At 50.5% G+C, this 11,690-nt stretch overlaps 1 long non-coding RNA gene across 1 annotated transcript; it reads right to left on the reverse strand.

Moving 5' to 3' along the window:
• Nucleotides 1–5,546: 5,546 nt before the first annotated feature.
• LOC309445025 lies at nucleotides 5,547–10,395 on the reverse strand. Its single transcript, XR_014185206.1, has 3 exons — nucleotides 10,297–10,395; nucleotides 9,712–9,807; nucleotides 5,547–5,633 (listed from the first exon to the last, which is right to left on the reverse strand). It is a non-coding gene; the product is annotated as an uncharacterized lncRNA (long non-coding RNA).
• Between the last annotated feature and the right edge of the window lie 1,295 nt (nucleotides 10,396–11,690).

The following is an 11,690-nucleotide window of genomic DNA, read 5'->3' on the forward strand; positions in this document are numbered from 1 at the left end:
TCAGCGCTGGAGCTGAGGAAGCTGGGGTGGCCCAGGGAGGCTCCATAAAATGGGTGATAAGGGATTGTATCTAGACTTTTGATTTCTTTTTTTAATAATATGTTTTCACCTTCTTTCTTCAAATCTAATAGATCTCAATCTCTCCGCCAGCATTTGCAACGCCACGAAGGAGCAGCATCTCCCTCAGCAGATGGAAGGGGACACAAGCAGCCAAGCCCTTGTCCCCAGGGCTGGCCTGTCCCCGACCCCGGGTGAGCAGCAGCCCGCACAGCGTCGGCTCAGCGCCGGCTCAGCACAGCCCGCACAGCACCGGCTCAGCACCGGCTCAGCGCCGGCTCAGCACAGCCCGCACAGCACCGGCTCAGCACAGCCCGCACAGCACCGGCTCAGCACCGGCTCAGCGCCAGCTCAGCCCAGCCCACACAGCACCGGCTCAGCACCGGCTCAGCGCCGCAGCCCGCACAGCACCGGCTCAGCACCAGCTCAGCACAGCCCGCACAGCGCCGCCTCAGCACCAGCTCAGCACAGCCTGCACAGCACCGGCTCAGCACAGCTCAGCACAGCCCGTACAGCACCGACTCAGTGCCGCAGCCCGCACAGCACAGCCCGCACAGCGCCGGCTCAGCAGCCGTAACCACCTGCTGCAAACAGAAAACAAAAAGGCCAGGCAGAAAAGGCAAATCATATTGTGTCTGGAGAACTGCAGCCCTGTGAAGCTGAAGTACTTAAATAGACAAGAATCTTTTGTCCAGGAAACTGAGCACTAATAATAACATTTCGGCTTCCTGCGAAGACGGCGTCTTCCCCAGCTGCTTTCCACGGGCTCTGACTCCTCCTGCCCTCCCGACGCTGCCCCGGCCCTTCTCGTCCCCCCAGGCTACCAAACACCCCACGATTTTCCAGGCTGCCTCGACTCCATTCCCCAGCGTTCCCTCCTCCACCAAACACCTGAGCTTTCTACTTGAGTCTCTCTCTTGAGAGAAAGATGCTGGGAAGAGAGTTGTAACAGGGACAAAGGAGGACAAAGATCAACGTCCCTTCTCACCATCAACTTCCCAAACTCTGGCCAAAGCATGGAGGTGTTCCAGCCATCCAGACAGCTGCAAATTATTTATTTATCATTCATTTTGGACAGGCAAGCTTCCTGGGTCAATCCTAACAAAATCCAGCCCATCCTAGGACACCAGCCCCATATGAGGGTGTTGAGATTCGCTGCTGTAGCAGCAGAAAGGCATGTTCTGTATCTGGGTACCTCACCAAGGGAAGACAGGAAATTTCTTGGAGCAAAGACAATGCCCTGATTTATTCTTGCCCATGCAGAACAATGTGCTGGAGGAGCCAGCAGCCACCGTTGGCAAGGACAAAACTGGTGGTTCCCATCCAACCTCGCTGGAACAGCAGCCCCTGTCACCACCACGGGGGGACCAGAGGGTCTCAGCAGATCCACATCTTACAAGGTGACAAATTTCCACCAATGTGCTCGGTAACAAGAGGAACAGAAAAAGGGAGAAAAGATAAAGGGCTTTAAGGAAGACATATCATGTTTCCACCCTAAAGAAGATGAAGAAACAGGACAACTTTTACCTGTAGCCCAACATACTCATTGGAATCAGTTAAAGACCAGAAAACTCACAGATGGAAAAAAATATCATTCAGTCGAGTCTGAATTGTCCTGACATGGTTGTCAGGTTCTGCTAAAGCAAATGGGATTTCATGTTGTTCCTTGACTCCAGCAGGGCCACGATGCTGCTCGGCACCCCAAAGCCAACTTTACCAGCAGAAGATGCCTGTGGGGTCAGCAGAGCCAGGAACACGCGTCCATGTGCTAAGGGCTTAATAAGAGTGGAAATACATAAATCATAGTTCAGATTTCCACACACAATCCTAAAGAAATCAGATCCCAAATAGCAGTTTTAATTAAATAGTAGCCCAGCACAATTTGGACTATTACAAAAATCCCAGAAAGTAATATCTAATTATGCATCAACAAAGCACTATTTATAGGCTGATGACTCAGAGCATTCTATTGATTTGATATACCTTGGCCAAACATATTTGACATATTGTATATATGTAATACTTGTTAGTTTAATAAATATGTGGAGGAAACCTGGAAATGCATATCTTCTTTTAGAAACAAATGGCTAAACCACTGATCCATTCATTTGCATGAGAAAAGTGAAGCAAATCCTTCACTCCTTTTATTTTATTTTATTATTCTGCAAGTAACGATTTAGAAAACGTACATTATCATCAACACTATAATCACAGTCCTGGGTCTACAATCCCCCGAAGGAAGCCTGCACTGCACATAAACCAAGTCTACTGGGGGCTGTTGAAGCTTAAGTTCCTTAAGTATTATTTTTAAGTTCCTCCCCATCAAGGATATTATGAGTAATAAAAGTAGCTGCAATTGTGGCTTTTTAGAAAGTGTTCTTCCCAGGTTCTTCTAGAAGGGCTATTTTAAAGGTCGCGTTGCTGAGCTTGTGGTGCGGTGCCTTGTCTCGCTGGTATTAAGTAAGTGCATTTTAGTTGGCATCTAGTTGAGACTGTATTTTAATTTGTAAGAATTGAAAAATTCTTGGAAGAACTCCACAGCCTACAACAAAAAAAAAAATGAAATGTTCTTCTTGAAAAGCAGTTGCGAGTTAATGATAATTCCACCCGGGGCAGGAAGGAAGGGTTTGGGCTGGCCGGCCCCGCGTGAGCCGGGCGGACGTTAACCACCGCGCTCCAGCGCGCAGCCCCGCTCCTGCTCCACGGCACAAAACACCCCATTTCCGGGACATAGAATAAACATATTCCACAGGAGCAAATCACTTTTATAAGCACTAAGTAATTCTGAACATGAGAAAACTTTCTGAATGGAGTTCAAATCCAGCTTTTCCTTCGATACATCCCTAGAAAGAACTTCAAATATTAAAATCCTGAGAAATGTAGACGAAACCACGTAAAAGCTGCAGACATCCTAAATACGTACAATGGGATCCCTTATGCTGAAGATACAGTGAAACATTCATAGAAATTACTGTAAAACTTGAATTCTGATTTATTCCTGCATTCAGCTACAGCCAGGTTACAACTCTGGGTAGAGTGCCCATTTGCCTAAAAGTAGCGTTTTTAATGACCTTAACGAGCTTTGGAGTGAACCTGCACTGGGAAAAAAAGAACAGGTCAGTATTTGGAAGGACCTGCTGTAGCTTCCACATGAGAAACCGGCTGTGACACTGGAAATAACCAAAACGGAGCCATAAAAGTACCGAGGCAGACAGGTGACCCCTCCTCTCGCACAGAAGAAAGAAACCTGCTGTGCTATTCATTTATTTTCTATAAACCATCCAGATTTAAGCTGGCTCAGGTGAATCAGCATACATATGGGCAGGCACACATTTTTGTAGCTCTGTAGCTGTACAGGGGTACATGTACCCTATAGAAATATACAAAGAGCTTGTCAGAGAGAAGCGGTCGCTGGCAAACTGACCCAGAGAGCAGATGGGTGTGCTCACCAGCTCTGCCCTCTGCAAATCAGGGTACCCGGGAGATCAACGCCTTGGGAGGAAAATGAGATATACACGTCCTGTTTATTCCTTTGTCAATCGCCCACATAATCTGGGATACGGTGCACACAAAGAAAGCAACTGCCCCTTCTCCCCTGCAGCACCCGGGCAGCAGCAAACTGCACCACGTCCCCTCCTCGTGAACATTGCATTGCACTTCTGGAAAACAGACTGCCGCTTTTTAGCTGTCTATGAAACAATATTGTAAACAGCTCAGCTATTCTCCCCTCTGCTCTTGGAAGAGCCCAGAACAATGCGCATTCAGGGATGCAAACCCTCAGCCTTGGTCATCCCGACCCCGGGATGCTCAGCGTTGCCTTCGCAACCCGCTGCCCCAGGCAGCTCCCGCCACCCCCAGGGAGGGACAACGGGGCTGGATGGAGGAACACGCTGGAAGATGAAAAAAGCAGGAGAAAGGGCTTAGAGTGAGCAAAAGCACCGGAGCCCAGCTGATAGAGACTGCAGGATTTAACCCCGGAGCCGGTGAGCGTGCTGGGCTGGATGCGCCTGCCCGAAGAACAAAAAAAATGCAATAAAATGGGCAGATGGTCCTGAAGACATGGCGGGAAGAGAATGGAAACAAGGAAACCAGATATTAAAAAATGTAAATGAGAGGGAAATTATAAAAAGCATAAAGCTCCTGTCCCTGAGGGAACAGCTGTGTATGCTAATCCCTCCTGGGCTGCTCCTTTTGGATCTCCCTTCCTTCCTTCCTCCGTCCCTCTCTAATAGCTCCCTTGTTCCTGCTGGACAAAACCAGCCCTTTGTGGCTGCTCTCAGAACAACATTAAAAACAGGAATAGGGAAATTGTAAACAGGAGGCTTTTGGCCTACAGGCCAAGGCACACACCGGCCTCTGAGGTCTACTTCATGCTAAGCAAAGAAACAGATCTTTGTTGCTAAAGGGATTAGGGCTGCGGGATTTCTGAGGCTCGGCGGAGGCATTCAGCTGCCCTGAAGTGGGGGCTTTGTAAAGAGATACCTCCATTATGGACCCGCCAGCGGAAATCGCTCCCGCTCTTTATGCAATCTGGGTAATGCGATATTGTTGGGCGGCTGAAGGGCTCTGGTGAAGCCAGGCCCTATCTACTCAATGGCAAATTCTTTCGCAGCTAAATAGATGATGGTGTAATTACCTTTAGTGACTGGGGGGGCAGGGAAACCATCATTAACCCTTAGGTGCTTTAATAAGAGCAATCACAGCAAGATGCAGCAGCATTTGCCAAGAGACCGCGGTCGCGAGGGGCTGCCAGCTGACTTCCCACCACCTGAGACAATTTTATCTCAAGTTCCTCATTAAGCACATAAGCGCGTACCATAAAATACCCATTGCCTGTGTCACTTCAAGGCTCCCTAAGCCCACCTTTGCTCTGTCGATAACCCGTGTTTCAAACCCCAGCACAGCCCTCCACCAAAACCACCCACCTCGCCACGTCTTCCAGCACCATCGCTGCCCTACCCGGGGCTAACGCTGCAAAACCCTCCATGGGGCTTGTTCTTGGGGGGGTTCGGTTGTGGGGTGAGCTTTTTCTGTTTTTGCTTTAGAAATAACCAACCAACTCCTTTCTGATGAACAATAACTGGCATTTGGGTTTTCATTAAGATTATTCCTCAGTTACACACAGCCCACACCACCCCTATGTAAGTATTACTGATTTTTCTGCGGTTAACGTCTAATTAAACGAGAAGGAAGGTGTGCACGCAACGAGCGGGTGGTGCGGATCCCTCCTGGAAACACGCGGCTCCCCACCTGCCCACGGTCGGATCCATCACCACCGGCACAGACGCTGCCCTCGTGTCCACACAGCACAGGGCACCCAGGGGTGGGCGTCCACAATTCTGTTAGTGACAACTCATCATTTCTAAGAGCTGGTTTGATGTTCCCATTCTAAGCCATTCCAATTTTTCAACGACACAAACTGGCCAGATTTGAATGCAGCTCATTAGAACCCATTACCTTGAAGTTCACAGGTTGGGCACATGCACAAGGGCTGTTCCAGCACTACACCAGCATTCGCTGCTGTTGTTGAAGGAGCTCAGCAGCACCATGTTCTGTATCTTGAAGAACTATTTGGCCTGATAATGAAAAAAATTAGCACACAGTCCATTTATGTTTTTCAGGTACTGTCTGCATCTGTGCCTTCCACCTTTTTGGCTCCGCTTTCAGACTCTCTTCCTAGGAAAATGTTTGTAAAAATAATTTGCTATAATAAGAAAAACGCTTCATTGGAAATTCATTACTGGATCCCTGTCCTGCAACCCGGAGTCAGGCAGACTCGCAGACACTGTCTGTTACACGCTGCTGCTAAGCTGACAACCAAAGTGACGCCTATGCTTATTTTACAAGAACTGGTTTTTGAGTCCCAGCTCCCAGAACCAAATAATTATGTGTGGTTTGCTACATCCATTAAAAATTATTGATTCTAGCTCCCACACCTGGTGAGAGTCCCAACTCCCAACAAGAAAGGGAATAACAAGAACAGGAACAACAAGAACTGCATATATATTGGTCCAACAGTATTTCATGCAATATCTGCTGAGATGTGGCAGTACTGCTGACAACTATCACTGTATTCTAGGACTCTCCCCCCCAACCTGGGATTCGGTGCTTTTAACACCTCTTCAGGTCTGTGACTCTTCAAACACAGCAGAGCAGGCTGGGGGGGGGTAACTCTGACCAATTACAAAGTCATCAGAAGACCCGCTGTGGGCTCCACAGAGCAAGCTTTGCATATGGACTTTAATTATTATACCACAATCTCACCAGAAAAACACAAAAGAAGATCTCAGGCAGCTCAGAGTATACATATGGCTTGTGTAGGTGGAGAAAGCTAAGAGACTGTTACTTTGGATAGGAAGTGGATTTTCTCTCTCCTATAATCTTGTTAAACTACCCTGGTTTTAAATCAGTGATTTATATCTCTCTCTTCAGATTCAGAACGAAAAAAAAAAACCCTCTCTAAACAGCAAGTATGTGACAAGCAATACATTTGCACTTTCATTTATTTTCACATTGCAAAGTTCACTCAGCAAACCAAAAGCGTTAAAGGAAAATGCTGGGAAGGACTGGTTAAAAAGAAAACCTTGGCGGAAATGAGATGGAAAACAGATTTCCCGGGTTAGGTAAGTATCAGAAAATAATACATAATGTTAGACATCTGAAAAAGGAAGTAGGACAATTTTTAGGAATTTGCATATGCATTTGCAGCCTAAGAAAAGCACAGAAAAACAGTTTCATTACGAAAGGCGGCTGTGCCGAGAGCTGCTGCGCACCCTGAGCGAGGGCAGCACCCTGCGTGCAGCGCCGGGTTTCCTGCAAGCGCCTGTGTGTACCCGGCTGAGGATTCCCAGCCAGGTGTGCATTTGCCAGGCCTGCCGTTTGGGTTTCAGGGAGCCTCCCCTCCCTTTTACGCCAGTTTTGCATCTATGTAGGTCCAGCAGCTTCCGTGGGAAATCACCTCTTAGCAACACTCACGGAAATAAAACAAACCCCCGCACAGCCCTGAGAGAGGCCACGCGCAGCCCACCCGCGACAGGTGAGGGCTGGCGCGGGGAACTCACAGCGACAGCCACGGGTCAAATGGGGAAGAGGAAAACACCAAAACAGCTAAAATCTCTACATACGCTCTATGAGCACACTGCAGGGCAATGCCAGCTCGGATGCAATCCCCCCATGCCATCCCCAAGCTGGTCCGTGTCCCCATGGCAGCACCTACCGCAGGTGCCCCGCACGTGCCATGGCACCGCAGCGCTGGGAAGAGTTTCCAAATGAAGGGTGATGCCCATGGGTGGAAACGCAGCAGCTTGGTGGTGAACTGTGCTGGTAGGCACAGAATCACAGGATGGTTGGGGTTGGAAGGGACCTCTAGAGATCATCCAGTCCAACTCCCTGCTAAAGCACGGTCACCAGAGCAGATCACACTGGAATGCACTCAGAAGGATTTTGAATGATTCTAGAGAAGGAGACTCTAAGGAGCAACCATGCAGCTTTCTACAATACATGAGAATTCATCCTCAGGGATGCAGGTGAGTGTCGGCGGGGCGGGCAGCCCCCGCAGCCGCAGAGCCCCCCGCAGCCGCAGAGCCCCCCGCAGCCGCAGAGCCCCCCGCAGCCGCAGAGCCCCCCGCAGCCGCAGAGCCCCCCGCAGCCACCCCGGCACACGGCAGCCGCAGAGCCCCCCGCAGCCGCAGAGCCCCCCGCAGCCACCCCGGCACACGGCAGCCGCAGAGCCCCCGCAGCCGCAGAGACCCCGCAGCCACCCTGGCACACGGCAGCCGCAGAGCCCCCTGCAGCCGCAGAGCCCCCCGCAGCCGCCCCGGCACACGGCAGCCGCCCCGGCACACGGCAGCCCGCGAGCAGCCCCAGACATCAAACCCGCTTCCCCACAGCTGGGTCTCTCCTCTTCCACCCAACCACCTCCACTATTCAGCGCCCTGCACCCATTAAGCTCAACATGCCCAAAACTGGAACAAGTCAAAATTATTTAAGAGATATTGAGGTTGGCATTTGGTGACAGTTTGTCCTTGCTGGGCTCTAAGGACAAAGTCGTGTTTTGTTTGCCTATAGAGAAGCTTGATTTTCCCCTCGCAGGCTGGGACTCGCAGAGCAAACCCTGCCGAGGGGCACAGGTCTGCTCCGTGTGACGGATGGGGACCCGGGTCCCGCCACAGCGAGGTGCACAGCACGACCTGGGCTCTCTGGCTTTGTCAGCCCAGAGAAGCACAAATCTCCACACCTCAGAGCCAAGAAATCCCCTTACTAGAAATGATCGTGTCCTTCCCCACAGAGGGGATGCACAAAGCACCTCAGATGTTATCCCTTTGCTTCTTCAAAGCTGGGTACAAATAACTCTGAAGGGTCTGAACCTCTAGTTTTAGGCTGCTGGTGAGTCTCTCCCCCTCGCTCGGACAGACACTTTGATTCTGTCCAATGAACATCTCATCTACCTTTCCATTTCCGAAAGCCCCACTGTGCTGCCATCAAGCACCAAGTCCCCGCTACTGCCCTGTGAGCAAACAGTTCTGTCCTGTGACCCAAACACCAGCGTAAGGTGTCACCAGCTGTGACACCAGCAAGGAGCCGTGTGTCGGGGAGCCCGGAGGAAGCCCTGACAGCACGGACAGACGTCTGCAGCTCTGCTGACTCACAGCTTTCCCCCGGCAGGAAAACACGTCCCAGCGCCAGCAGCTTTTCCCACCGCAGCCCGTGTTCCCCTTGGTAGACCCGCAGCTGAGCAAGACATGGGAGAACGCAGAAGAGCCCCTTTCTATTTCTGGTCCCTGGGTGAGGTGGATGGAAATCACAAGGCTCCTGGTTCCCGTGGGAAGCCATTAATAACCTCCCGAACGCCGTCACGTCCTTTAACACGGGAGCTACTATGGGATGCTAAGAGAGAAGCCCTTGGGGTGACAAGCACGTGGGCTCCTTCCCACCGTGCCCCAGCCCTGGCACAGCACAAGGTGTGACTTTGTGCCTCTGTCCCCACTGCTGACAGCGTATTCAGAGAGGAAATCCACACGCGCGGCCTCAACAAAGGAAATGAAGCCAGTGGCTCATTGGGACATGCCTGCTTCAAACCAATTAATATAAAGAGCTTACATGAAAGGATCTCACTTAGGTGCAAATCCCTTCTCGTAAACAAACCTTACAGGTCTCAGCCCCAGTCTCCAAGGCAAGTTCCAATCTGATAAGTTACTCCATACACCTTACATTCCCCCCCTATAGTTACCAATGAATAAAACTGCAAATTCTATATTTTTGCTGAGATATATTAACCACACACTGGATTTCACCTTGAGTTGCCCTTTTCAGTGATATTTAGTGAAACTGGGACCTCTCTGGGTGAAAGAGAAGCGGTTTAATTTGTTCCTTTGCACTAGCGGTTCTCCAGACCACCACCCACGTGCCGCAGTTCAGCCCTCCAGAACGGCACAGCACACACCGAGCTTTATCTCCCACGGACGCACCACTGGGGACTGCTTTTGGATGACCGCCTAAACCAGAGAGCACAGCACCAGGTGCATAGTTCAGTGTATTAAAAAACAGGAGAATGAATCAACGAGAAGGGTGTCCAGCAAGAGGTTTCTGACTTAGCCTGAGCAGCAGCCCTGGAAAGCATCTATAGGAAAAGCGCTTCGTTTAGGTCGAGCTTACCTTGGCGGGACGAGGAGCGATTGTTGCTGCAGGAACAACACACGTGTCGAATATAAAACTCTGGAAAAGCAGTTGGATGAGGAAACACCACCACCCCTGTGCAGGAAATACATTTGTTTGCTGATGGTTTAAACGTGGTTAGCAATAAAACAGATCCACAGGCAGCTCGAGGAACCCCAAGGAGACTCCCCACAGCTCCCTCGAGCACGAGCCTTTCGCCCTCCACTGACACCCACTTGCTCCTCTCAGAGAGTTCATTTGGCTTCTCAGTCTCTGCACTTCCATATAGACACACAAGCCTGAAAGCTCCCAAAATCGTAGCACAGCCTGGCAAAGCTGTTAAGTCATTTATTAATATACCTCTGCCCTTTTTTGCTTCAGCCCTGGGCCCTGATCCCCACCACAATGAGCTGGTTCCAGCGGGCACCTGCCCATCAATAAAGACGGTTTGATCCTGGGTCAAAACTAGCCTGACTTCCTTCCCTAGCCTAGCACATTGCTTCTTCCCGTACTCTGTAAAAAAAGGCAGAGAAGCAGGAAAATGAACAAGTTATGAGCGCTAACTGAATATTAAGTAGCACATACCTCATTTGTTTGGCTTTCTTCCCTGTCTTCATAGGTACCTGGGGTGTTCACACCAAGGCGAGCGCTTTGATTCTCTTGTGTAAAGTCAGACCCCACAGCCTTTGCTCAGGAGAAAAGGTCCTTTTCCCGTTAGAGCAGTGGAGTTTTCCCAAACATGGACTAGATAGCTTGGCCCTGCAATAGAGGATGGGAAAAGATGCATTTCTGGAAAGAAAAAATAATAATAAAAAAAAAAGCTTTTGTTAAAGGTGAGCCCGGTTCTCTCATAGGTTTGCAAAGGTGGCAATTCAGCCCCTGGCCAGGAGCTGCCATCTGCAGGGACCGGCACTGGCAGCGCTGGCAGAAGAACAAATCCTCCCAAAGCTGCAGAAAGAGCAGCACGAACACACACACACACACACACACACACACACACACACACACACACACACACACAGTCATTGTGTCCCACTGCTGTCCCTGTTGGAGAACGGACCAGCTCCTTTGGCAGCCCCAGGACTTCCCAGCTGGTACAGAACAAGCGTCTCCCGCTTGGCCTGGAGGCACCAGAATGGGAAGTTCTGGTCTTACATGAAATTTATCACAGAAAGTGAAATTGTGGCTGCCCCGTAGCATATTGCAGATTGTGGGTGAGGCAGAAGCTTCTGGAACTGCACCAAAACCAGTAACCAAGGAGTCTGCTGGGGAGAGAAGAGCTGACACTAGGAAGACTTGTGATTTTGGCATTGAAAGCGTTACAGAAAACATGCCATAAAGTTCCTCGGAGGCTTTAATTTCCCTCCCCCCAATCTTCCTTTGATTCCGATCCCCTCCTTTCCTCGTGTCCTTTGAACTTTTAAAAAGGCCCTTTGAAGACACGCCGTAAAGCCGTGTTTTCACTCGGGATCTCCTCTTTGATGCTCCTGCGGGTGCAGCGTCACCGCGCCGGAGGAGCCGAAAGCCGGGACGGAAAGGAGAGGACAGAGCAGTACGAGCGTGGCCGCGGCGTTTGGCGGCAGCTCACTGGGGATGCGCAGGCAGGAGCTGCATTCCTGCCGAATGGCTTGACTTCTGGGCTACGTGGACCTGCTGGTGCTTATCCCCAACCTGCTCCTTCCAGACGGGAAGCGATGGGGATGAAGGAGAAGAGCAGCTGGCTGGGAAGTCCTTCATCCCAAAGACCATCCCCATCTCCCACACAGTCCCGAGACCTGAGATTTAGGAATAAAATGCCGGCAGAGGCAGCTTGCCCTGGGGTAGGAGAAAGGATGAGCAGCCCACATTCAGGTCCTGTCTCTGCTCCTGACTATCTGCCTCCAACCTGCGGGTTTTAATTTGGCCTCTCTGCACCCAAAGCCACAACGCAGCCAACTTGTTCGGGTTGGTCAAAGGCAACTGCCCAGCCCAAATCTGTC

The sequence above is a fragment of the Streptopelia decaocto genome (genome assembly GCF_964273445.1).
Source record: "Streptopelia decaocto genome assembly, chromosome: 12".
In the NCBI taxonomy this organism is placed as follows: Eukaryota; Metazoa; Chordata; class Aves; order Columbiformes; family Columbidae; genus Streptopelia; species Streptopelia decaocto.